Source organism: Oryx dammah, unplaced genomic scaffold (assembly GCF_014754425.2).
Source record: "Oryx dammah isolate SB20612 unplaced genomic scaffold, SCBI_Odam_1.1 HiC_scaffold_3, whole genome shotgun sequence".
In the NCBI taxonomy this organism is placed as follows: Eukaryota; Metazoa; Chordata; class Mammalia; order Artiodactyla; family Bovidae; genus Oryx; species Oryx dammah.
Window position 1 is genome coordinate 116,010,618 of NW_024070187.1, and position 27,717 is coordinate 116,038,334.

The window sequence follows — 27,717 nt, forward strand, 5'->3', positions numbered from 1 at the left end:
CCCCCCTGCCCCCACCAGCCCTGCCCCTACCAGCCTGCCCCACCAGCCTGCCCCACCAGCCTGGCCCCACCTGCCCTGCCCTACCCGCCTGCCCCACCCATCTCCCCTGATGCATGCCCCACCCTCCAGCCCTCCTGAGCACTGTGTTTAGGGGAGACCTGACGTGTCTGGGGTGCACACGCCTCTCACTCCCTCAGTTGTCTGGTCTCGACCCCACCGGCAGCCTCTGCCCTGCCCATCCTGCTCACCTGCATATCCTGGGCGCCTCTGCGAGGTACGGCAGGGCCTGCTCAGGGAGGGCCAGTTCACGCTCGGCAGGCCCTGAAACCCCAGGCACCCCCCCCATGACTCTGTGGATGCCTGCCCACCCTGTGCCCACCCTATGCCCACCCTATGCCCATCCCGTAGCTCTGTGGATGCCCGCCCTGTGGCCGTCCCGTAGTTCTGGATGCCTGCCCTGTGCCTGGCGTGGGCCTCTGGATGCCCGTCCCATGCCCGGCGTAGCCTCTGGCTCCGAGCCGTGGTCCCGCGGCCTTGTTGAGGGCGCTCCTCCACCAGGCTGCCTGGTGGACTCCAAGCCTACCTGTCTGGGAACCACAGGTCACCTGGGAGCTGGGTGCGGGCCTGGGAGCCCCTGCTGCAGCGGAGGGGGAGGGGGTGTCCATGAGGAGCTGTCATGTTGAGTGGGGACGGGGCTGCCCTGGGCAGACGGGCGGCGAGGGGAAGCCCACAGGCCCTCCCGCCCCGCCGGTCCCAGCAGGCCTGCGGTCCCGAACCGCGGCTTCACACAGCTTCCAGGATCCGGGTGTTTCTCTGATGGCAGGAGGGCAGCCATGGGCCATGGAGGAAGGGATGCGGGCTCCGGGCTCCCCCTGAGGTGGCAGGGTCTGCCCAGTCACTCCTGGGCCCTGGCGTGGACCCTGGAGGCCCCGGCTCCGGCCCCACCCTGGCTCCCTGCAGCCTGCGTGAGACCCAGCGGGCCGGGAGCCTCCGCTCTGCTCTTAGGGCCGGGTTAGAAAACGTGGCCCCCGGCCCTCGGTGCTGTCAATGTTGCCCTGAGGCCAGGGGCCCGGGGCTGCAGCGGGCACGTGGGACCGGCTGGGAACCATGCTCTTGGGGCCCAATAGTCGAGGAAGGTGCGCGCTGTTGGCAAACTTGTTCTCACCAGGAGAGCGTCCGGGAGAGCGTCACTGGGCCCTCCCGAGATCCCTCAAGACGCCGCCAGCCTTAAGTGAGCCAACGCTCCTTCCCTGAGAGAAGAGAATACTGACGGGGGTCGTGTGGCGGCTGGGAGCCCAGCTGCGTCTGCCTGGGTCGGGGACTCGGGGTCCTCAAGGGTGTAACTTGAAGAAGCTGATTTCCCCCAGGGCCAGGCGGTGGCGAGTGCCCCGGAGCCCCACGTGTGCGTCGGAGGAGAGGTGGGCGCCGTCGGGTTAGCGTGCCCGCTGCAGGCGCTCTTTGCGCTATGTTAGGGGCACGGCTGTTTTCCCCCAAGTGACCCTGTCCTGTCCTGCTCAGTGTGGTGTGCTCTGTGTCGGGAACGTGTTAGGTCCTCAGAGCATTGCGGGGCAGGGGAGGGTTTCGCGGAGGAGGGGATGTGTGAAGGGGGCTCCAAGGAGGAGCAGACAGCCTGGGATGCCACACGTGCAGAGGCCCAGGGGCTTGGGGGATGGCACAGCCCAGAGCTGCAGCCTGAGGGGTCTTCCTCCCCAAGATCAGGCCTGCCCTGGCCACGTCCTGGGGCTTGGCTGGTGTGGACGGTGTCCTCTGGTGAGTCGGCCCTGGGCCTGTCCTACAGGCAGGGAGTCTGGGCTGAGAGGCCATCCTCTCTTGAGGGGCAGGAGATCAGGGGGCCTCTGCCCTGTGCGTGGAAGGGATGAGGGAACGGACAGCCACTGTCCTGAGGCCTGCACGTCTGCGTGTGTGTGGGCGCCAGGGGCACCGCGTTACCGAGACCTCCACGGAGGGAGGGACCCTAGGGAGGGACTCCCTGGGCAGAGCCTGGGCCCGGGGCCGCCACGCCTTGAGGGTGTGGGCCGGGCACTGCCGGCCGGGGTGCCTCGGGGGTCTTGTAGGGCCCAGGCCCCAGATGTGTAGGGGCCGCGGGTTCCAGGTCCAGGAGAAGGGGGCAGCCCATCTCGGGGCTCACAGGAGGCAGAGCCCCCCTCTGTGGGCCGGGTGCCCTGGGCAGGGAGCCCTCAGCCAGCACTGCTCCCGGCTCCACACCAAGGATGAGGCCAGGCACCCCCCTCCTGTCCAGACCCAGGGCCTGAGGGCAGGGCTGCTCCCACGGGCTCCCCTGCTGCCTCCATGTTTGGGGCTTCACTCTATCAGGGGCCTCCCACATTCCAGGGGCTGCTCTGCTGGGACGCTGGCCAGGGCCGGCCAGGTCCTGTGGCCTCTGGGAGGATGAGCATCACAGGCTGAGCTGGACTGCAGGGATGGAACAGACTGGGCTGGGGACTCTAGAATTCTGCACTGGGGAGACCACTTCTGACTCAGATTACAGAGGGCCAGACAGCATGGCTTGAATCAAAGTCTGTTTCCGCACACGAGGCGCTGTCGGGAAGTAGCTCAGCTGCTCAGCAGAGCCTCGGGGACCTGGCTCCGGCTTTCGCTGTGCTCTGTACCCCTAGTGGAGTGGTCAGCTCGCTTCTCACAGTCACAGAGTGGCTGCTGCTGCCCCAGCGTCCCATGCACAGTGAGGAGGGGAAGAAGGGGGCAGCACCTTGTTTGCTTGGCAAGGATGTCTGTGAAATCTCGTGGAGGTTTCCGCTGTGCGTCATAGGCAAGAAGGTCTGGGAAGGTGAGGGCCGAGCAAGCCCATCACCAGCCTGGGAACCCTCGACGTCCAGGAGCAGGGGCCCCAGACCACACACTCCCAGAGTGTGGAGGCGCCTCCTTCCCTGGAGAGCTGGGCTCCTCCCCTGCAGGCAGGCAACAAATACTAGATGATAAAATACCAGTTTTCATTCAGAGTGGGCTCCCAGATGCCATGTTGGACGGAAGAAGTGCTAGCTCACGTCGCGGGGCTCGGCAGAGACACCTCTTACTCCTCGTCTCTTAGAGGCTAAAAGGACACTTCAGAGAAGCTGTCTTTCCTCCCGAAGCCCTGGACAGCCCTTCCCTAGGAGAGGCCCTCCTGTTGGTGAAGCCGACACTCAGTCAGAGATGCTTTAGCCCCAGCCGGGGAATAAACTGCCCGCGATGCACTTCAGCCCTCAGGTCGCGTAGTTTTGGTCTCGTTGGTCGGCGAGCAGTTCCGCTTGAGATTAAGGCGCTTGTGTGAACGCCTCCGCGTGACGGGCTCTCGTAACCTGTGCTGACGGCCAGCCTGCGGGGCTGGGTCTGCCTCTCTGCGCGTTTTCACCTCTCACAGAGCAGGGACTTGGCAAAACCCTGAGTCAGCGTCACATCTTGGTAAAGCCCACTGTGTGTGAGTCTCAGAGTCCTTGGCCTCCTGAACCCAAGCTGGGGTCAGCAGAGGTCAGGGAGGGGGCTCCTGGAAGCTCCGAGCAGCCCCTGTGGGGCTGCGGCCCCACGTTGGGGCAAGCCAGTCCTCTGAGACCCCTGCCACTGGCTGCTGCGAGTTCCGATCCCTCTGGGGGCAGGTGGGCCCTCTCCAGCCCCTCCTCCAGGCCCACCTGTGCTCGCACTCTGCACAAGCCCATTTTCCAGCATCGCCCCACTTTTCTCCTGTTCTGACGGCGGGTGGGGGGGCGGTGGCGGCTCCTCTCAGCCCTGCAGCGGTCAGGCGGGACCTCCAGCTGCTCTCGGGGGCACAGCCTGGCAGGGCCAGGGGAGCCCCCATCTCACCCTGTAGGTCCCTTTGGTCCCGTGGACTAGCCCACGAGCTGTGGTGTCTGGGCAGGGCGGACGTCTTCCCTGAGGGCCAGTGGAAAGCTGAGCGTGCTGGGCTGAGTGTTGGAATCTGGGTGCTGGTGCAGACTGAACTCGGGAGGCCGAGGACTCCTGGGGCCGGGCAGCTGGTGGTGTGACGGCTACCCCTAGCATCCCCGGGGCTGCTGGGGCCGCGTCCCAGGGGAAACGCCAGGCCCGCGTGCTCAGCTCTGCTTCCTGAGCTGGGAGCAGGGCAGGCACCCCGGCCACTGCGGCCTCAGGCCTCCGCCTGTGCTCTGGCCCCCGCTGCCCAGGATGCGTGGGAAGACTGTGGTCGAGGGGCCTCTGGGGAGAGGAGGCGCCTGGGCTGTGGCAGGAGAGGCAGGGAGAATGGGGATCCCCAACACAGGGAGAGAGCTCTGTCCTTTGGCCCTCAAGGGTCCCTGGGCCGCAGGACCCCGCTGCACGTCGCACCCTTCAGAAGGCGGCCTCTGCAGTGGGGCGCCCCCTGCCCCGCCCCGGAGCGGACACGGCGGGCAACCCCGCTCCCAACAGCAGTGGCTCACCAGTCCCCCGTCCCTGCAGCTGTGTCGGGCTGCGTGGAGGGTTGGAAGGAGCCTCTGCTCCGCCTCAGGACAGGAGTTGCGGGCTGGGGTGGGCAGGCCCCTCCCCTGGGCCCTGGGCCACTGCCCCCACTGCAGAAGGGCCCTGGCGAGCACAGGGGGCTGGGGGCTGGCCGTCTGTCCCGGGCTGGGCTCTGTCCATGGATGGCCTCATCTCACCTCTGTCTTGGGGCATCCTCTCCTGAAACCAAGGCCAGACGTTCCGCCTGGTGCCTGGCACTACAGGCAGGGACAACGGTGGCCCGTGGCCCCTCCCCAATGGGCGTGGAGGACCTGCCCGGTGCCCCCGGCCAGCCAGCGAGGGAGGCAAGGCCACGGAGGCAGGGGAGTGCTGAGCTCTGCAGAAGATGAAGGTAGGGCAGGCCAGGCCTGACTCAGCTGGTTAAAACTGGGCACAGGGACCTCCCAAGAGACCCTCCATGCAGCCAGCCCCTGGCCAGGCCCTCAGCCAGCTTCAGGAGAGGTCCCAGACCCGGGGCAGAGCACGGCTGTCACAGAGTGACAGGCCCAGGCCTGGGGCAGAGCACGGCTCTCAGCAGGGTGACAGGCCCAGGCCCGGGGCAGAGCACAGCTCTCAGCAGGGTGACAGGCCCCAGGCTTTGAGTCTTCCCTCCCGAGGGCGTGGGCGCCCCGGCTGGGCCGTGACCTCAGGTGGGGTGGTCTCAGCCTGCAGCAGGGCACGGACGAGGACAGGGTGGGCAGCCGCCTCTCCCGCCTCTGGGTCATCCCGGCGGGGCCAGTGGGCGTGTGGGATGCTGGGCCTGGGGCAATGGACAGCAGATGGTGGCCGGAGGCAGGTGTGGCTGCTTCCCCCGCACGTAGGGCTGGAGGTGCTTGCCGGGGAGCACAGGCCAAGCCCCGCCCCTGGGCAGCGGGGTCGGCGTCTGGGAGGGGCTTCACCGCATGCCTTGCTTTGTAAGAGCGTTCACCGTTTAACGTGTCTCGTCACAGTTAACGTCTGCTCTGACCTGTGTTCTCCTCACTTTAACCTGCTTACATGTGTTTTTGCTATGTCACTTGTTTAATCTCAGCGCACGGACTCGATTCTCTTTTAAAAACCTTCTGCCGTGTTTTAGAACCCATGTGCCCTTTGGAAACACCATTCAGGATCTAGTTGTTGCCGTCAGGAGCAAAGCCGCGTGTCTCCAGACCTGGCCAAGCAAGTTCTGTCTGGCCCCCACACACACCCACCTTCGGGTCTGTGGTTTTGATCTGGAGGACTGGTATTACAGTCGATGTTTTCTTAATATATAAAAATATTGTATCTTTGCCTTCAATTTGATAAGAGGTATTTGTCCACATTTATTTTTTAGCATGAAAGTGGAGCTTTTTTCCTCGCTTGAAAATTACAAGTGTTCATTGTAGGGAACTGAAATAATACGGAAAAGCATAAAGAGGTGATACGGAAAACTGAGACGCCACATCGCCTTCAAACTCTCCCATTAGAGTCACTCATTACTTCCTTGAAATAATAGTATTTGAAAGCATTTTTTTCAAGGAGAAATAAATTCCTTCAGATCCAGTTCTAATTTTAAAAGACTGCACAGCTCTCTATGCTGGCAGTTTCTTAGAACTAGTTTGGGGACCGGCTGGCTGTTCCAAACCTGGGGCAGAAGAGCGAGCTTCCCTGGCGACTGTCATTTCTTGACATCAGCCCTTGGAGCAGCTCAGGTTTCAGAGGGGTCTCCATCTGCCGTGAAGACAGATTGAGGAGAAACTCGTCCTGTGGGTGACGTATAGACTTGACTCCCGTTTCAGGAACAGTTTGATGTAAATTGTTGCCCTCCGTCCTCCGGGCAGAAGCGGGAGCTGAAAGCACCCATGGGCGTGTTAGCGCTCAGACAGGACAGACCTCCTGCCCCTCCCAACATGTCCCCCGGCATACTGCGCCCGCCGAGTGCCTGGGTGACGCCCTTTCCTCCAGAGCCCGTGGGCTGCCGAGGTGCCGCGTCTCGCCTTCTGCGTGTCTGATTCTGGGTCCTGTCGTGAACTCATCCCGCATTCCAGCAGCAGCCCCTGCCCAGCAGCGTTTGTGCACGGGCTCAGCTGTGTCCGACTCTGCGACCCCATGGACTGTGGCCTGCCAGGCTCCTCTGAGCATGGGATTGTCCAGGCAAGAATGCTGGAGTGGGCTGCTGTTTGCAACTCCAGGGGCCCTTCCCGACCCAGGGACCGAACCCGCGTCGTCCCTGTCTTCTGCACTGGCAGGCGGTTCTTCACCCTGAGCCACCGCACACGTGTTAAAGGTCCCAGACAGCTGGCCGCTGCTTTCCTTTCCTCTGGGGCCACTGCCCCAGGACACAGCACCTCCCGCCCCGTTGGCCCCGTGCCCTGTGCCCAGGCCTCTCCCCGCCCCCTCCTGCTGGGCCCTGGGGAACCTCCCGACAGCGGGCGCCAGGCAAGCCGGTCTCCACTCTGCCTTCGTGCACAACTGCCAGGTGGCTGGGTATAAAGCTGTGGATTTTAAAGGACTTCCTCCCTGGGTTCTGCAGCCTTGTGTCTGCTGTGGTTCTGAAGCTGCTGTTGGCCCACACAGCCCTCGCTCCCAGCTGCTTTTCCATGACCCGTGCGCTTTTCTCTCTGGAGGCTCTCGGTTTCCTTTTTGACCTGGCACTGTAAAATTTCTCGCCCTCGGGACCTTGCTTTGGTCATCTTCGACCCCACCCCTGCTGTGGGTGCCCTGGGCTGCCTCCTCACTGACCCCCCACCGCCCCCCACCTGTGCTTCTGTTCCGTTGCCCCAAGTCGGGTGTCTCAGTCACCTTTCTCTCTCTGCTCCCATTCTGTTTGCCCTCGTGGAATTACAGCTTTGCATTTTGCTCCCATTTTAGCGGGGTTGTGCAAGTGTAGAGGAGCAGAGGGCGTCACCGGGGCACTCGGCGGGACTCAGTGTGCCGGGGGACATGTTGGGAGGGGCAGGTGTAGACAAGCACGGGTGTTCCATCCAGCCTGTTCAACCATAACTCGGTACTGTCAGCTGTTAGGACGGCTAGCTTTAGGACACCCGGGATTAGAGCACCTGGATGAGGTGTGAAATGCAGGGTAGCTGGAGCGAGTGTGCTGGGAAGACCAGTGCAGGCAGGCCTCGGAGGCGGTGTGGGGCCAGTTCCAGACCGCCGCAGTAAAGGCAGCGGCGCAATGAGGTGATCGTGCGCGTTTCTCGGCTCCCAGCGCGCACAGAGGTGTGTTTACACTACGATACGGTCTACTGAGTGTGCGGCAGTGTTTTGTCTAAAAAAGACAGTGTTTATATCTGGGCTAAAAGCTGTACTGTAGAGAATCATCACCGCCTTCAGGGACGCAGTCTTTTTGCTGGTGGAGGGGCTGAGAGGTGAGAATCACCAGATGTGGTGCGAGACGGGAAGGGGGTAAACGCTGCCGGCAACACGGCGCTGACAGGGTCAGGGTGTCGGGTTAGGGTGTCGGGTTAGGGTCAGGGTGTCGGGTCATGGTGTTGGGTTAGGGTGTCGAGCTGGGGTTAGGGTGTCAGGTTAGGGTGTCTGGTTAGGGTTAGGGTTAGGGTTAGGCTCAGTGCAGGGTTAGGGTGTTGGATTAGGGTTAGGGTGTCAGGTTAGGGTTAGGGTTAGGCTCATTGCAGGGCCTCCACAGCCCCTCAGTTTGAAGGTCACAGGGCCTCGAGGTGTGGCGGCGTGAGGACAAGCAGCGTCGCGAGGTTAGGCACGAGCGCCGCGGGTGTGCGGCCCTGACGCTGGGATGGCTGGTACCGTACGTTCCTCTAGGTTGTGAGCTTTCAGAGACGCAGAAGTGCACTCCCTCAGCCTCCGATATGCGCGAGGCTGCAGCCTGCCGGCCGCGCCTGTTGCTGATGGCCCTTCAGCAGGACCGCCCCACCCGGCCCTCTGCATCAGCAGCCCTTCTCGCCTGTTCGCTTGATGCCAGCCCCCGGGTGGCAGCTGCTGGGCAGCACACTGTCCTTTTCAAGGGACTGCACTGTGAGAGTAACAATGCTTTCTGTATTGTATGTGTTTGCTTTTATGTATTTGTGTGACTAATGTTATAAACCTATTATACGGTGCTATTGGAGAAGGAAATGGCAACCCACTCCAGTGTTCTTGCCTGGAGAATCCCATGGACACAGGAGCCTGGGGGCTACCGTCCACGGGGTCACGAGGAGTCAGACACGACTGAGCGACTAAAGACCAGCAACGATACGGAGCTGTATACCAACTGTGCTAGCTGGGTGCCCAGGCTGACTCTGCAGGCTCACGGACGCGCCCTGGAGAACTGTGCTAGCTGGGCGCCCAGGCTGACTCTGCAGGCTCACGGACGCGCCCTGGAGAACTGTGCTAGCTGGGCACCTAGGCTAACTCTGCAGGCTCACGGACGCACCCTTGGAGCAGAACTCACTCGTGTGTAGGGGGCGTGTGTGAACTCACCACCACTGACTTAACCAGTGCCATCTCACACCCGGGCTCTCCACTCTTACAAACAACGTTGTGGGCGCCCCTGTACTGCAAGTTAGGAATGTAACCCCGTCGTCCAGTACGCTCTGTGCTCACTGAGTGGGTCCCGTGAGCTGGACACAGGCAGACGGTCTCTGTCTGATGAAGTGTGGGTTCCGGTGTCAGAAACAGACAGACGGAATCCAGTAAACAGACTAAATGTGGGGCTGCGAGAGGAGCCACGCGAAGCGAAGCCGCTCGGGGCTCTGTCTTCCAGGCTGCTGGGGCGCTGCTGAGGCGGCAGTGCGGAGGCTGCAGAGCTGGCCTTCAGGAAACCACGCAATCCCTGTTGTCACGAACGCAGCACGAAGGGTGTGCAGGGCTGGTCTGTCAAATCTCCAAACTGCCCTCTATGCAGATCCGGCAAGTGTGCACCCCAGTCGGGCACGCTTCCCGGCATGGGTGGTTCCAGGGCTAAAGCCGATCTCACTTTTAATGACATTTTGGAGTCTTAGTGTGGTTTAACATTTTTTGTTCACTCAGCCACACTTTCGAATAGCCAGTGCTTGCCGCCATTTGTGGCTTACTCACTTTGGGTGTACTTTCTGTTACTCACCGCCCCATCTGCCTCTCCGACGCTCTGCGCGCCCTCCCTGCGCCGGTCTCTGTGGCCGTCCCGCCCGGCTGCGGAGCGGCTCCCTCCGCCTGGGAGCTGCTTGCCAGGCCTTTGCCAGCCTGGGGACTTCTCACAGGCGCCGCCCACGGTGAGTCCACTGGTGCTGCTGGACGGTCCTGTTTCCCTAAATACACTCGTTTTGTTCAGTCTGGGGTCGCATTAGTTAGATGCAGCTTGACTCTTTCCTGTCTTGTCTGAACTTTGGTGGGATCAGAGCAAGGTTTAGTCTGAGGATAAGTTCCCCACAACCAGAGCTGAGGTCGTCCACTTCTTACTCTGATGGAGGCTCCGTGATTGGTAGTTTTTTCTGGGGACATTCTCATAAAAGGTGCAGATGTTGGATTTGGTAGAAAATCAAGACCCAACTTTATCACGCCTGTAAGAAATGCACCTGAAATATAAAGACACAAATAAGGGAACATTAAAAAGGAGGAATGAGACAAGTCATGTTAATATTAATCCAGAGAAGCCTGGAGGGGCCACATTAATGTCAGACAGAGTAGATTTCAGAGCAAAGATTGGGACCAAGGGGAAGATGGTTCTTTCCCAGTGAGAAGGAACCAGTTAATCAAGTGGACGTAACTGTCCTGACCACTTCTACTTATAATGAGTCCTGACCATTTCTACTCATAAGAAGTTTCAAGACATGTGAGCAAAAACAGGTGGCGCTTAAAGGTGAAACAGATGACCCACAAATTCTGGTGGTAACATCAGAAGGACCTACAAACTGGAGCAAACTGCCAGCCGACAAGGCCAACTGACTGTGCAGACACGCAGGGTGGTTCTCACTCTCAGGCTGTTTACTGGAGCAGACCTCATTCTCAGCCACGGGAGCAGCCTCAGTAAACGTGACTGGAGTGAGCTCTCTGTCCACGGTGGGATGAAGCAAGAAGCACACACCAGAAAGAGATCTGGAAAACCCGCCCGAATATTTGGAGGCTGAACAACACACTCTAAACAGCCCATGAGGCCAAGAAGGGACCAACAAGGATATCAGAAAGCTCTGCGAACTGAATGCAAATGGGAAAAAAAGATAAAATTGTGGAGTTCAGCAGAGTTTTGTTTAGAGGGAAACACATCACCAAATACCTCAGCAGAAATGAAGAAAGGTTTCAAGTGATTAACCTCAACTTCTGACAGCTGAAACCGAGGGAAAGCCGTGGGATGCAAAGTAAGCAGAAGTGAGGGAAGCCGCTCAGTCGTGTCTGACTCTTTGAGACCCCATGGACTGTAGCCCACCAGGCTCCTCCGTCCATGAGATTTTCCAGGCAAGAACACTGGAGTGGGTGGCCATTTCCTTCTCCAGAGGACCTTCCCAGCCTAGGGATCGAACCCGGGTCTCCCACATTGCAGGCAGATGCTTTACCGTCTGCGCCACCAGGGAAGCTCATAATCGCCTCCACTGTAAGCAGAAGAGAGGAAATAATAAAGGTCAGGGTGGAGGTCACTGAAATGAGGGGTGGGGATGAAAAAGTTAGGAAGATCAACAAAATCAGACTTGTATCCAGAATATATACAGGACAGTTACCATTTAATAATAAGGTGCTCAACAGTCCAATTAAGAAATGGGCAAGCTTCCCCTGGTGGCTCTGTTGGTAAGAATCTGCCTGCCAGCGCAGGGGACACGGGGCTGACGCCCGGTTCACACAGGTCCACGTGCAGCAGAGCAGCACAGCCCCCGCCCCACGACTCCCGAGCCTGTGCCCCCGAGCACGTGCTCAACAAGAGTGCACGCTGCAGCTGGAGCACACCCCGAGCTTGTCACGACTCCAGAAGAGCCTGCGTAGCGACAGAGACCCAGCACAGCCATAACTGCACGTAAATAAATTCAATTATTTAAAAAAGAAAGAGATGCGCCAAAGCCCAAGGCGGTGAACCATAGCCCTCAGCTCCAGGGGGCCAGCCAGGACAGCAAGGGGACCGTCTCTTCAAGAGCGTGGCCCGGCTGGGGCAGGAGGGAATGAGAAGGCGCCCCACCCTCTGGGGTCCTGCTGCCCGAACCCGGCACCCAGCATAATCAAGAGAAGGGCATCAGACAAATCCTGACTGAGAGATAGACAGACTTCTTGAAAAGCGCTCCTCAAAACTGAGCGGGTCGTCAAGAAAAGGAAAGCTTGAGAAATGGTCACAGCCCCGTCGTGGATCACAGCCTCGTCCTGGTGAAGGGGCTTGCATAACTCAGTGAAGCCATCAGCCATACCGTGCAGGGCCACCCAAGACAGACGGGTGTAGTGAAGAGCTCTGACAAAATGTGGTCCGCTGGAGGAGGATGGCAAAGCACTCCAGTGTTCTTGCCGGGAGAACCCCCTGAACAGTATGAAAAGGCAGAAAGATACGACATTGGAAGACAAACCCCCCCAGGTCAGAAAGTGTCCAATAAGCTACTGGGGAAGTGCGGAGGGAAATTACTAACAGCTGAAAAAGAATGGAGAGGCCAAAGCAGAAACGACACTCGATGTGGGTGTGTCTGCTGGCGAAAGTAAACTTCAGGGCTGTAGAGCAGTATTGCATCAGCTCAGCTCAGTTCAGCCGCTCAGTCGTGTCCGACTCTGTGACCCACGGACGGCAGCACGCCAGGCTCCCTGTCCATCACCAGCTCCCAGAGCTTGCTCAAAGTCATGTCCATTGAGTCAGTGATGCCGTCCAGCCTTCTCATTTTCTGTTGTCCCCTTCTCCTCCTGCCTTCAATCTTTTCCAGCATCAGGGTCTTTTCTAATGAGTCAACTCTTTGCACCAGGTGGCCAAAATATTGGAGCTTTAGCTTCAGCATCAGTCCTTCCAATGAATATTTAGGACTGATCTCCGTTAGGATGGACTGGTTGGATCTCCTTGCAGTCCAAGGGACTCTCAAGTCTCCTCCAACACCACAGTTTAAAAGCGTCAATTTTTCAGCACTCAGCTTTCTTTATAGTATAACTCTCACATCCATACATGACTAACAAAAGCACCATAGCTTTGACTAGACGGACCTTTGTCGGCAAAGTAATGTCTCTGCTTTTTAATATGCTATTTAGGTTGGTCATAGTTTTTCTTCCAAGGAGTAAGCCTCTTTTAATTTCATGGCTGCAGTCACCATCTGCAGTGATTTTGGAGCCCCCCAAAATAAAGTCTGACACTGTTTCCATTGTTTCCCCAACTATTTGCCATGAAGTGATGGGACCAGATGCCATGATCTTAGTTTTCTGAATGTTGAGTTTTAAGCCAGCTTTTTCACTCCCCTCTTTCATCAAGAGGTTCTTTAGTTCCTCTTCACTTTCTGCCATAAAGGTGGTGTCATCCACATATTTGAGGTTACTGATATTTCTCCTGGCAATCTTGATTCCAGCTTGTGCTTCATCCAGCCCAGCATTTCACATGATATACTCTGCATAGAAGTTAAATAAGCAGGGTGACAATATACAGCCTTGATGTACTTTCCCAATTTGGAACCAGTCTGTTGTTCCATGTCCAGTTCTAATTGTTGCTTCTTGACCTGCATACAGATTTCTCAGGAGGCAGGTCAGTTGGTCTAGTATTCCCAACTCTTGAAGAATTTTCCACATTTTGTTTTGATCTACATAGTCAAAGGCTTTGGCATAATCAGTAAAGCAGAAATGTTTTTTCTGGAACTCTCTTGCTTTTTCTATGGTCCAGTGGATGTTGGCAATTTGATCTCTGGTTCCTCTGCCTTTTTAAAATCCAGCTTGAACATCTGGAAGTTCACGATTCATGTCCTGTTGAAGCCTGGCTTGGAGAATTTTGAGCATTACTTTGCTAGTGTGTGAGATGAGTGCAATTGTGCTGTAGTTTGAGCATTCTTTGGCATTGCCTTTCTTTGGGATTGGAATGAAAAATGACCTTTTCATTGCTGAGTTTTCCCAATTTGCTGGCATATTGAGTATAGCACTTTCATAGCATCATCTTTCAGGATTTGAAATAGCTCAGCTGGAATTCCATCACCTCCACTAGCTTTGTTCATAGTGATGCTTCCTAAGGCCCACTTGACTTTACATTCCAGGATGTCTGGCTCTAGGTGAGTGATCACACCATCGTGGTTATCTGGGTCGTGAAGATCTTTTTTGTACAGTTCTTCTGTGTATTCTTGCCGCCTCTTCTTAATATCTTCTGCTTCGGTTAGGTCCCTACCGTTTCTGTCCTTTATTGTGCCCTTCTCTGCATGAAATGTTCCCTTGGTATCTCTAATTTTCCTGAAGACATCTCTAGTCTTTCCCATTCTATTGTTTTCCTCTGCATTGATCGCTGAGGAAGGCTTTCTTATCTCTTCTTGCTATTCTTTGGAACTCTGCATTCAGATGGGAATATCTTTCCTTTTCTCCTTTGCTGTTAGCTTCTGTTTTCTCAGCTATTTTTAAGTCCTCCTTAGACAACCATTTTGCCCTTTTGCATTTGTTCTTCTTGGGGATGGTCTTGGTCTCTGCCTCCTGTACAATGTCATGAACCTCCGTCCATAGTTCTTCAGGCGCTCTATCAGACCTAATCTCTTGAATCTGTTTGTCACTTCCACTGTATAAGTGTAAGGGATTAGATTTAGGTCAGGCCTGAGTGGTCTTTTTGCCTCTTGATACTGTCCGTGGGGTTCTCAAGGCAAGAATGCTGAAGTGGCTTGCCATTCCCTTCTCCAGGGGACCACGTCTGTCCGAGCTCTCCACTGTGACCCGTCTGTCTCGGGCGGCCCCACACGGCACGGCTCGTAGTTTCACTGGATTAGACAGGCTGTGGTCCACGTGGTCAGTTGGTTAGTTTTCTGTGACTGTGGTTTTCGTTCTCTCTGCCCTCTGATGGAGAAGGGTAAGAGGCGTGTGGAAGCTTCCTGGTGGAAGAGACTGACTGAGGGGAAACTGGGTCTTGTCTGGTGGGCGGGGCCACGCTCAGTGCATCTTTATCCAGTTTTCTGTTGACGAGGGGCTGGGTTCCCTCCCTGTGGTTTGACCTGAGGCCAGACTATGGTGGAGGTGATGAGGATAACGGCGGCCTCCAAGTGGTCCCACGCACGCACCGCTGCTCTCGGCAACCCCGACCCTGCAGCAGGCCACCGCCGACCCACGCCTCCACCAGAGGCTCCCGGACACTCACAGGCAAGTCTGGGCCAGGCTCTCGTGGGGTCACTGCTCCTTTCTCCTGGGTCCTGGTGCACGCAGGGCTTTGTTTGTGCCCTCCAAGAGTCGGTTTCCCTGTCCATTGTAAGTTCTGCCGGCTCTATGGAGGAGTTGATGGCGACCTCTTCCAAGGGGGCTTGTGCCGTACCCAGGCCTGCTGCACCCAGAGCCCTGCCCCTGCGGCCGGCCACTGCTGACCATACTCTGCAGGAGATGCTCAGACGCTGTTCCGGCTCAGGCTCTGTGTGGGTCTCTGGGTCCTGGTGCCCACAAGGCTTGTTTGAGCCCTCCGAGCATCTCTGGTGGGTATGGAGTCTGATTCTTAATGTGATTGCACCCCTCCTACTGTCTTGCTGGGGTCTCTCCTTTGCCCTTGGACGTGGGGTTTCTTTGTGGTGGGATCCAGCACTTCCCTGTCGACAGTTGTTGAGCAGTGAGGTGCAGTTTTGGAGTTCTCACAGGAGAAGGTGAGTGCACGTCCTTCTGCATCCTGTCTCCACATCAGGACTGGCATGTCAGGGCTGTGTGTGTGCACGCTCAGCCGCTCAGTCGTGTCCAGCTCTTTGGGAGCCATGGACTGTGGCCCGCCAGGCTCGCCTCCTCTGTCCACGGGAGTCTCCGGGCAGGAACACTGGAGTGGGTAGCCCTTCCTTCCCGACCAAGGGTTGGACCTGTCTCCTGCACTGCAGGCGGGTTCTTCACCATATGAGCCACCAGGAAAGCCATCTCAGGTCCACGAATCAAGATAAACTGGACGCGGTCAGGCGGGAGGTGACGAGAGTGAACACTGACAGTTTAGGAGTCAGTGAACTAAAAGGGGTGGGAATAGGCAAATTTAACTCAGATGACCATTATATTAACACCTACTCCTGTGAGCAAGAATCCCTTAGAAGGAATGGAGTAGCCCTCACAGTCAACAAGAGTCTGAAATGCAGTACTTGGGTGTAGCCTCAGAAATGACAGAATGATCTCAGTTTGTTTCCAAGGCAAACCATTCAACATCACAGTAACCCAAGGCTATGCCCCAACCATTGATGCTGAAGAAGCTGGAGTTGAATGGTTCTATGAAGACCTACACGTTTCCCCCAGTGGACAGAGGAGCCTGGCAGGCTGTAGTCCGTGGGGTCTCAAAGAGTGACATGACTGAAGTGACTTAGCACGCATGCATGCATGAAGACCTGCAACATCTTCTAAATTAACACTGGAAAAGAGATGTCTTTTTCATCGCACAGGGTTGGAGTGCAAAAGTAGAAAGCCAAGAGCTGCCTGGAATAATAGGCAAGCTTGACCTGGGAGTATAAAATGAAGCAGGTCAAAGGCTAACAGAGCTTTGTCAAGAGAACGTGCTGGTCATAGCAAATACCATTTTCTAACAACCCAAGAGGCGACTCTGCACACGGACATCGCCAGGCGGTCAGTACCGAAGTCAGAATGATGTGCTCTTCATAGCTGAAGATGGAGAAGTTTATATAGTCAACAAAAACAAGACCTGGAGCTGACTGCGTCTCAGCTCATGGGCTCCTCATTGCAAAATTCAGGCTTAAACGGAAGGAAACAGGGGAAACCACTAGGCGATTCATGTATGACCTAAATCAAACTCCGTATGATTATACAGTGAAGGTGAAGAATAGGTTCAAGGGATCAGATCTGATGGCCCGAAGAACTGTGGACAGAAGTGGGTGACCCTGTAATGGAGCCCAAAGAGAAAGAAGGAAAGCAGGCAAAGCGGCTGTCTGAGGAGGTCTTGTAAACAGCTGAGAAAAGAAGAGAAGTGAAAGGCAACGGAGGGAAGGAAAGATACATTCATCTGAATACAGAATTCCAGGGAATAGCAAGAAGAGGTAAGAAGGCCTTCTTGAATCAACAGTGCAAAGAAATAAAGGAATAAAATAGAGGGAAAGGCTAGAGAGCTCTTCGAGAAAATTGAAGATATCAAGGAAACATTCCATGCAAGGTGGTCACAAGAAAGGACAGAAAGAGTAGGCCCTAATGGAAGCAGAAGAGATTAAGAAGAGGTGGTCTAAATCACAGGATAGGTCTAAATCACAGGATAACCATGATGGTGTGGTCACTTGCTGAGAGCCAGACATCCTTGAGTATGAAGTCAAGTGGGCCTTCAGAAACATTACTATGAACAAAGCTAGCGGAGGTGATGGAATTCCAGCTGAGCTATTTCAAATCCTAAAAGACGATGCTGTGAAAGTGCTGCACTCAATATGCCAGCAAATTTGGAAAACTCAGCAGTGGCCACAGGACTGGAAAAGGTCACCTTTCATTCCAATTCCAAAGAAGTGCAATGCCAAAGAATGCTCAAACTACCACACAGTTGTGCTTATTCCACACGCTAGCAGAGTAATTCTCAAAATCCTTCAAGTTAGGCTTCAGCAGTATGTGAACTGAGAACTTCCAGATGTTCAAGCTGGATTGAGAAACAGCAGAGGAACCAGACATCAAATGGCCAACATTCACTGGATCATGGAGAAAGCAAAGGAATTCCCGAAAAACACCTGCTTCTGCTTCATTGACTGTGCTAAAGCCTTTGACTGTGTGGATCGCAACAAACTGTGGGAAGTTCTTAAAGAGATGAGATATCAGACCATCTCACCTGTCTCTTGAGAAACCTGCATGCGCGTCAAGAAGCACAGTTAGAACTGGTTGGGACAATGGACTGGTTCCAAATTGGGAAAGGAGTACGTCAGGGCTGTGTACTGTCACCTGCTTATTTAACTTCTATGCAGAGTACATCGTGTGAAATGCCAGCCTAGAGGAATCACAAGCTGGAGTCAAGATTGCTGGAAGAAACACCAACAACCTCAGATATGCAGAGACACCACCCTTATGGTAGAAAGCGAAGAGGAACTAAAGAGCCTCGTGATGAGGGTTAAAGAGGAGAGAGAAAAAGCTGACTTAAAATTAAACATTCAAAAAACTAAGATCATGGCATCCAGTCCCATCCAGTCCCATGGCAAATAGATGGGGAAACAACGGAAACAGTGAGAGACTTTATTTTCTTGGGCTCCAAAATCACTGCAGACGATGACTGCAGCCACGAAATGGAAGGACTTGCTCCTGTTGAAGAAAAGCTATGACAAACAGCATATTACAAAGCAGAGACGTTACTTTGCCCACAAAGGCCCATCTAATCAAGGCCATGGTTTTTCCAGTAGTCATGTATGGATGTGAGAGTTGGACTATAAAGAAAGCTGAGCGCCAAAGAATTGAGGCTTTTGAACTGTGGTGTTGGAGGAGACGTGAGAGTCCCTTGGACTGCAAGGAGATCCAACCAGTCCATCCTAAAGGAGATCAGTCCTGAATACTCATTGGAGGGACGGATGCTGAAGCAGAAACTCCAATACTTTGGCCACCGGATGGGAAGAACTGACTCATTAGGAAAGACCCTGATGCTGGGAAAGACTGAAGGTGGGAGGAGAAGGGGGTGAAAGAGCATGAGGAGATGTTTGGACGGCATCACTGGTGCAATGGACATGAGTTTGCGCACACTCTGGGAGATACTGGAGGACAGGGGAGCCTGGCGTGCTGTGGTGCACAGGGTCCCGGAGTCGGACACTGCTGAGCAACTGAGGAGCCCGGCCTAGAGGTGCCTGAGGAGACACGATGGCTGTCGCACACGGCCCTGGACGGGATCCTGGCCCAGAGAGCGGGCCTTGGGTGGACGTCTCAGAAACCAGTCACTGCAGTTTGTCGGCGTGGCAGGCGGGCCAGTCTAGCGTCGTGTGCTAGGGGGCCGTCGTCCCTGCTGTGGGGGTTCTGTGTGCTGCCTTCGTCGCTTTTCTGTAAGGCTGAGTTTGTTCCAAAATGGAAAGCTTATCTTTGAAGGTTTGCAAGCGATTTCAATAGGGATTCCATCAAATAAGGTGCAAACGCATGAGAAGATGCTCACGTCTGTGGTCAGGAGGGAAACCCAGTGGCCGCGGCACGGCCCCCGGGGTGGCTGCAACCACAGGGCCAGGCGGGAGCCGTGTTGGTGGGCACACAGAGAAGGGGGAGCCCTCGGACACACTGGTGGGCGTGTCGCGTCACACGACTGCTTTGGAGAACAGTCTGCAGTTCCGGGAAAGTAGACCTCCACTTGCCAGTGCAGCTCAGCGTCCACTCCTGGTGTGCACTCGCGAGACACGGAGGGCAGGCGCCCGCAAACGGAGGCGCCCCCGTGCCTGCCACCTGCCGGCGGACGCGCCCTCGCTCGCCCTCGAAGCCCCGGAGCGAGGAAGGGCGGGCGGCCAGCAAAGCGGCCCCTTGGCGGCCCGCCCTCCCCATGATCGCCGCCTGTCCTGCGGCTGCCTGTCTGTGGGCTCTGGGGGACACGTGGAGATGGGCAGGCAGAGAAAGGAGTCAGTTGTCTGCTCACCCGTGGGTGGCGTGCGGAGAGGACTTACATGGGGCCACCAGGAAACTGAGGGGCGGACGTGTGCTGTGTCCTGACTCTGTGGTGCGTTCATGGGTGTGTTCGTCAGAGCTCGTGGTTTGGAGCGTGCTCACTGCACTCCCATTAAGCTGTTCTAAAACCGTCTGTGTCACTGAGGATGGCTGCCATTGGGAGGGTATTCAGTGGACCGAGGCGCCTGAGCTCCTGACTGGGCTCTAAGCAGGCCCGGGGAGCGGGCAGTGAGGGGCACAGCGGGAGCTTCAGCCCCATGTCCTCGTCGCTGCAGGGAGGAGGCCCTTCAGCCCAGGAGGGTTGGTGCCAGGAGCCCACGTCTGGGGTCGGGGGCCCTGGGGACAGCCCAGTGTCCCTGCTGCTCTGTTAGCACGGGGGTCCGGACAGCATCTGCGCACGTCTGCACTGGTCGGACCACCGTTTACTCCCCGAGATGAGCCCTTCCTGCAGAATCCTGTGAGCAGTGCCAAACTTGGCTCCTGTCTCTCAGCTGTTCGTGTGGGAGCTCGGCCCCACTCAGCCGACTGTGTTTGGCGTCATTCTCGTGCTGATTTCACAAAAATAACCGGGAGGATTTCCCTTTTTTTTCTTTTTCCCTTCCAAGAACAGCCCAAATATCGTCGCAATGATCTGCTTCTTGACTGAAAGAATCCATCTGTGAGTTCTTAGACATGGCTCTCAGATTCTGACATTTCTTGAAGAAACTGCTTCGTTCAGGCTGTCACGTGTGCGGCTCAGAGGGTGGAGGCGTCACTGGACCTTCTGATGTTCCCATCTGCGGCCTTTCTCCCAGGTCTCTGCCCTTTCCCTGCCTCCTTGCTCCTGGCAGCCCACCCGGCCACAGCCACACCCGCATCTGAAGCTCCACATCCTCGGGGCAGGGCCTTGCTGTCCCATGCCCACCCCTCAACCGCAGTCCAGGGGTGGGTGCAGGGGGCTGCCCTCACTAGACCCCAGCTTACCCTCCAGCTCCCAGAACACAGTGGCTATGACTTCACCTGTGCTTGCACCATTCGAGAGAGCTGCGTGTGCGGTGGGGGAGGGCTCTGAGCACGCGGGTCTGCAGGGTGGGGGGCCCTGCTCCCAGGCTCCCTGCTGCTCGTGCTGTTTGCCCGAGGCCTTCAGGCGCTCAGTATCATTCCTGTTAATACTCTGAAATTGTGTTCAGGTTGCTTCTGCAGCCTGATATTCCTTTCGAGATGTGGGATTATGAATCAGTTTAAATTTATACTTCCCTTTTTTTATCGTGGTAAAACACGCACCACATAAAATCTGCCATTTTAGCTATTCCTAAGCGCACACTTCAGAGGCGTTACCTACATTCCCGTTGCCGAGCAGCCACCACAGCCATCCACTCCAGAACTTCTCCGTCTTCCCAGACTGAACTCTGTCCCATCAGACGCTGACTCCCCGGCCGCCGGCACCCCTCTCCTTCCTGTCTCTGAGTTTGCCTGCTTTAGGGCCCTTGTACAAGTGGAGTCGGGCAAGTCTGTCCGTTTGTATCTGGCGTATGTCCTTCAGCGTGGCGTCTTCAGTGTGTCGTGCTGTGCGGTGTGGCGGAATCTCATCCCTGTTCAGGGGTGAGCAGTGTCCAACGTGCGGATGGGCCGCGTCGTGTTTGCCCCTCGCCTGCGGTGGGCGCTCCGTTGCGTCCGCCTTTGGTGCTGTGACGCCGCTGCTCTGAGCACGGGGCGCGGCCTCTCCTGCCTGCAGCTGTTCTGGGTTTATGCCCGGGAGTGGCTTTGCTTCACCCCGTGGCAGTTCTGAGTTGAATCTCTGAGGACGCGCCGCACTGCTCTCCAGCAGCTGCTCCGCTTCATGCCCCCTCAACAGCGCACGGGCCCAGGTGCTCCAGGTCCCGGCCCACGCTCGCTGCTCCCTGGGACGGTTCGGGTTTGGTGTGTGTTTTAAGTAAGGGCCACTCCAGTTGTGTGAGGCGGTTGCTCATCGTGATGTGGACGAACATCTGGCTGCCCTTGGTGAACATTCCACGAGAGTCTGGAAAAAACATGGGCTGGTTTTTGTTTGTTGAGGATTTCGGTTTGGTATGAACCTGGTTTGTAACCTGCCTTTCTTTTTCTATCTTTAGACAATCAATGAACAAGTGTCTAAAGCCACACGTAGGCCTTTTTCTCCTCGTCTGCACCGGGCCCTCGTAATGCATGGCACTCCTCCCGCTTGCAGGCCCCTGGGACCCCTGACCTGGGGCACCGGGCCTGCGTGGCTGTTCTCCCGAGATGGAGCCTCGTGTCCCACCGTCTGCTGGGGCCGCGGCTGAAACAAAGCAGCCAGTCGGCAGCCACGGGCAGTGGCTCCCCAGGGAGGGATATGGCTTGTTGGGAGGAGGTAGGAGGAGGCCAGTGGGTGGACGAGGGGGCGGGCCCTGAAGGGGCTTAAGAGTGTACCTATCGGCCTGTGCTGCCAGGAGCCTGCCTCCCACAGACCCTGGGGCACCTTCCTGGGCTCCCCACTTAAAGCGTCTCCAGTCAGTGACCTTGCTGTCCCCAGGACCACGGCAGAGACAGTTTCTATCCTAAAGGGACCTGGATCAGCTCTCCTCTGACGCCCGATCTGCTGCGTGAAGCTTCACTTTGTGCCGACCCCACAGAGAGGAGCACTGCGGCGTTTCTGTGGCGGTGTGAACAGGCTGCACACAGCCCTGCGCCGACGTGGGAGGAGCTGGCCCTTTCCGACGCACCTTCCCGGGCCCCCCAGGGTCTCGAGCATCTGTGCTGAGCGTCACGTGTAGGGAGGCGCAGGAGCAATAGATTTCCTTTGCTCTTAACCTTTGTTTGTCTGTGGCTGGGCTGGGTCTCCTGTGATGCGCGAGCTTCTCCAGGTGCAGCAAGCGGGGGCGCCTCATCCCTGCAGCACACGGGCTGCTCGTGGCGGCTCCCGTGGCGCTGCTCGTGGAGGCTGCTCGTGGCGGCTCTCAGGCTGAGTTGCTCTGTGGCCTGTGTGATCTTCTGGGATCGGGGATCAAACCCATGTCTCCTGCAGCGGCAGGCGGGTTCTTATCTACTGCTCCACCAGGGAAGCCCACCATAGAGTTCTCTGTTGAACGTATTCCTGAGTGCTTCTTATGTTTAAATAATTACTGTAAGTAGACCACTGTCTCCATTGATGTTTCTAGCTTGTTTCTGATAGCATGAGGTGAAGTTTTAAATTAATTTTTATCCATAAATATTGCACTTACCATTCTGCCACTTTCTGTGATTAGTTTTGGTGGGTTTTCACTGGCATGTCATGAGTTTCTCTGGGCTTCCCTTGTAGCCCAGTTGGTAAAGAATCTGCCTGCAGTACTGGAGACCCAGGTTTGATCCCTGGGTTGGGGAGAGCCCCTGGAGAAGGAAATGGCAACCCACTCCAGTATCCTTGCCTGGAAAATCTCATGGACAGGGGAGCCTGGTGGGCTGCAGTCCATGGGGTTGCAAAGAGTCGAGCATGACGGAGTGCTTACATGATCACATCACTGGCAAAAGAGGTGGGTGAGGGGAGAGAGAGAATTCCATCTCTTTTTACGGTGCAATACTCCTTGATTTATTTCCTCTGAGACTCGGTCAACCCTTCAAAGCAATGCTGGCCATTTGCAGGAGGCCTGTGTGCGCTGCTGATTTTGTGGGAGCAGGTTTATCTACTCACCTTGTCTGTTTCCTTCCGTAGTTGCGGCTATTGTTTTTATTAATCCTCTCTGCCTTGTTTTGGGTTGTTTATTGTTTTAATTATTTAAAGATAATAATGAAGTTCCTAAACTTTCTCTTTTTCATCTTTAAAATTAAAGGTTATAGTTTTTCCTCCAAAACCAGTTTTAGCCACGGATCTCAAGTTTAGACAGAAAGTGCTTATTTTTCTTTGCTTTCTAAGAGTTTTCACAATTTCAGTTTTTATTTCCTCTTCAAGTTAAGGGTTAATTAAGTACGTATTTCTAAAACTCAAATTTACAAAGTTATGGGTCTGGCCATCTTTTCAGTATTTGTAATCTGACCGGGCGATGGCTGGGGAAGACGGTTTGCGTACCAGCTCCCGTTGGTCATTTGTCAGGCTTTCCCCTCAGCTTCGCTGCGACGTGGTTGACGCTGGCTGAGCACTGCCTGAGACCGGGCGGTTCCCTGGGTTCTGACTATGGCATGGTCCTTTGCAGCCCCGGCCCAGCCCTGGGCCCAGGAATCCCCGATGCACTTGTGGTCACCATATACCAATTCGCACTTTTGTTTACGTAAATGAAATCATATATCTTGTGCCTGGCTGTTCATGCTCCATAGAGGTTGTGAGACTCCTCCTCGTGGCCGAGAACCTCAGTGTCCCTGGACGGACGGCCTGGCCTCTGCGTCCGTCCGCCCCCTGCCGGGTGTTGAGGGGCCTCTTGTCTGGGTTCCTGCAGATCGGGCCGCAGGGGCACGTGAACCGCCGTCTCTGCTTCTCTGGGCAAACGCCAAGGAGCGGGCTTGCTGGGCCACGGGGTGATGCGCGTTTAATCGTAGGAAACAGCCCGACTGTCTTCCCGCTGCCGCACGAGCAGCAGCCCACCGGGGGTGGGCTAGGGTCCCGGCTCCTCCCTGGCTTCCCGGCACCTGCCATGTTCAGTCCAGGATGCTCAAGCGGGCGCCTGGTGGTCTCGCCTCTGAGCTCAGTTTCACCCTGTTGCTCAGCTCTTTGTAGAGCACATCTTTTCAGGCGCTTACTTGCCATCTGCCTCTCTTCTCTGGTAAAGTGTCTACTCAGATCTGTTGTCTGTTTTTAAAATCAGGTGGTCTGTGTATTTATCCTTGGATTGTAAGAGTTCTTTACTGGGTATAAGGCTTTATCAGACCAATGGTCTGCAAATATATTCTCTCAGCCTTGCCTTTTTTCTTTTCTTTTTTTAACAGTGTCTTATGAACAAAAGTTTTTTGTTGATGAAGTCGAACCTATCATTTTTTACTTTTAAGGCTCAGGCACTTTTGTCACTTATGTAAGAAATTTCTGCCTAAGCCAAAGTCACAAAGATTTTTCTCTTATGCTTTCTTCTTGAAATTTTATATTTTTCTCTTTTCCATTAGGTCTGTTACTGAGCTTTATATAAGGTGTGAGTTTAGAGTGTTTGCTTGTTTGCAAAGGAATACCTCATTGTTTTAGTGCTGCTTATGCAAAGACTGGCTTTCTTCACTGAATTAACTTCATGGCTTTGTCAGAAACCCACTTGAACATACACAAGTGGGTTTATTTCTGGACCATCTGTCCTGCTCCATGGGTCCACATGTCCAGGCTCCTGTCAATACTGCGTTTTCTTGATTGCAGTGGGCCTTGGAAACAGGAAGGGTAGGGCCTCTAAAGCTGTTCTTTTCCAAAACTGTTTTGTCTATTCTAGGTCTTTTGCCATTTCCATATAAAGTTTAGAATCAGCTGGTAGATTTGCTCAAAAAGCCCATTTGCATTTTGTTTGGGATTGCATTGAATCCATAGATCAATCTAGGGAAAATCGATATCATAGTGATGCTGAGCCCGTGAACATGGTGTCTCTCTCTATTCATTTAGGTCTTTTTAAATTTCTCTCAACAATTCTGTAGACTTAGGCAAAACAGGCTTCCACGTCTATTGAAAATGTAGTCACAGATATTTTACGGTTTCCTCAGAACTGCTCATGGAATTGGTTTTCAGACTCGTTTCCCACTTGTCAGCCACTAACACCCAGCAGCCCGTTTGTTTGGTGTTCATCAATCTTGTGAGCTTCTTCGTTCCAGCGTGGCTTTGTAGACTCCTTCAGCTTTTCTACGCGGATCATATGTTATTTGTTAAAAAAGACAGTTTTACTTCTTCTTTTCAATCTTTATGCCTCTGTGTCTCTTCTTGTCTGAGTGCAACAGCCAGGCCCTCCAGTACAAGGGGACTGTGATGTCCTCTGCTTATTAGTGAGCTGAGGCAAGGAGTCAGTATTCCGCATGGACCATGATGTTAGCTGCAGGGCTTGCTGAGGTTTTGTTTGTGGCTGAGTGCATGACGCTTAGCTGTTAAATGTTGGAAACTCGTTCTTTGGCAAGTGTTCAGTGGGTGCCTGCCTTGTGTCTGGCACCATTCCAGGTGTAGGGAGGACAGCCCCGCGCTGGTCAGGATCCCTGCTCTCCTGGCACCAACCTTCTGTTGGCAGAGGCTGACAATAAAGAGGCCAAAAAGCGTGTCCAGTCACTGCAGGTAGCAGCGTGTGCTGACTGAGGGTGGGAGGGCTGCTTATCTTTGCCCACTTTTATTTTGGGTTGATGTTCAGGCTGATAACTAATAAGTCTGTGGTGTTATGTGAGTTGAGGTTCGTGCTTCCCCAGAGGAGCTCACTGACCCCGGGAGCGGGCTCCCTTCTCAGGCTCCGAGGCCCTCCACCACTGGCACTGTGTGCGGCCCGCGTCTGCAGGGCCTTTGTGAACACTGTTCTAGAGAGCTCGCTCTAGTTGTTGGGTTTGTGCATAACCTGCCCACCCAAATGTAGGAGCTGCTCCAGGGAGAAAAGTGCCCGCACCTCAGCCTGCACTGAAGTTGTCCCCAGGGGCTTCACCTGACTGTCGAGGGGGCGATCGGCTACCCCAGCCCTGGCACTCCCCTGCCGAGTCACCCAGGCAACTGAGGCTCAGACAAGAGTGAGGGATGGATGGCGTCGGCTCCTGCACCCCGCACCCCTACGTGGCCAGCAAGGCCTGGATTCCGGAGGCTCGGCCGTGGCTGTCCGTCCGGGCCTTGAGTGCGACCGCATGGGACGGCTCACCTGCAAACGCTGTCCAGGCGGCGTGCAGGCACCGCACGGAGGAGGATCGGGGCCAAGGGCAGAGAGCACGGGGGGCCCGGCGTCGGTGCTGGCGCGGTCTCACCACGGTGGGGTGACTTCTGGTCTCCTGCCCCCGGCCTGGGAGAGGCCACCAGCCTCCCGGAGCACCCTTGGTTTGCTGGAGTAGCTCCCCTGAGCCTTCCCTGCCTCCCGAGCAGGTGGCGCGGACCAGCCCAGAGCTGCGGTGGGGGCAGGGCCAGTTCACCTGGTACGCAGAGCTCAGCACACAGCTGGTGCTCAGTAAATGCCTGTGTGATCACTAGGCCTAGAGCGCACACGGTGCGTTGGAGGAGCAGGTTTAGGGACCCGAATCACCCAGTCGGTGTGGCCCCTCCAGCCCCCACCGCAGCCTCCACGCGCTTTCCGTCAGAAGAGAGATGCGGGCAAGACTGTTCACGCCTCTGCCCTCGACGCCAGTCCTTCCCATGCAGAAGAGGGCTGTCAGTCACTCTCATGTTAGCGTGAGTGAGCTCGGTCAAGAGGGGAGACTTGTGTAAAAGCCGCCCAGCAATGCTGGGGTGGCCCCTCTGCCAGGGAGGCTGGGCAGGTTGCGGCTGCACAGGAGTCAGGGCTCCCCTGCCCAGCCGCTGCCCGCGGCCCCCACCAGCACTGCCTGCCAGGACGACAGACCGCGAGGCAGAGAGACCCCGGCCGCCTGTCCCAGGGGCTGAGAACAGCGAGTCCGCGGCTCTGCTCCTGACCCAGTTTCCCTCCAGCCACCGGCAGACAGTCTTCTTTGCAGAATTTGCAGACGTGGGTGGAAACTGACGCGAGGCTCCTGGTTTCTGTCCGCATCTGGAGCTGTGCCATCGGCCGAGCCCCAGCCGGGTGGGCTCCCTGCCCCCACAGCGACCCCATTACCCGGCAGTAGTCTCAGCAGCTGGGAAGGCTAGCCCGACAGACATCTAGATTTCAGCTCAGGGCACTCGACGGGCCACTGCCCGCTTCCCAACACCAGGCTCCTTTTGCCCACGGGGGTGGGAGGGGAGACCCTCAGGTGTCCGCAGGCCAGAGCCTCTCCCAGTTCTGAGCTGCGTGGCCCTGTGCAGCCTCAGAGCAGAACAGGAGCCCCCGTACCTAGGACAGCTCCCTGGAGCTTTGGGACACCGGGATAAATCAGAGAGGGTGGGACAGGGCTGGAGGGGGGCACCTCTGGATATGGGTGGTGGGTGGCGGAGTCAGACCCCCCCCTCACTCCCGGGCTGTGGACTAAGCCAGCCTCCAGCTGCGCCTGGGAGGACCATCCCAGGATGAGAGGACAGAGTGGGCCCGGCAGAGACCCGACAGCCCGGGCCAGGGGCCCCTCGGAACGCGGGCTGGTTCCCAGGGAGCACACGGGGCTCGCTCCTGCTGGCAGCCTGCAACGCGCAGGGTGCTCCTGCAGGGCCGGCCGCCCGGCCTGAGACCAGCTGGCCTGCAGCGCTGACCGCTGTGCCCTCTCCGGCAGTGCCCCTGTGCCGGGGGCTCTACAGCTGTAATTACACGTCTCTGTCCTGGGGCCAAGCCACAGGGGCGTCCGAGGAGGCGTTTGTTGTCGTCTGTGAATCAGGCGCTCATGAGGACAGTGCCTGCTGGCGAGGCAGACAAATTAGGGCCTTGAGGCTGCCACGCGCGGCTGCCAGCAGTTCCGGGCCAGGGCCATACTGCCACACACTCAGCCACAGACTCAGCCACACACTCAGCCACAGACTCAGCCACACACTCAGCCACAGACTCAGCCACACACTCAGCCACAGACTCAGCCACAGACTCAGCCACACACTCAGCCACAGACTCAGCCACAGACTCAGCCACAGACTCAGCCACACACTCAGCCACACACTCAGCCACAGACTCAGCCACACACTCAGCCACACACTCAGCCACAGACTCAGCCACAGACTCAGCCACA

The 27,717-nt window shown here is 56.2% G+C and overlaps 1 protein-coding gene across 1 annotated transcript in view; it reads left to right on the forward strand.

The window, feature by feature from the left end:
* Positions 1-27,717, forward strand: part of CPLX1 (complexin 1) — a 40,890-nt gene that overhangs the window by 4,333 nt on the left and 8,840 nt on the right. The gene's annotated exons all lie outside the window — the stretch shown is intronic.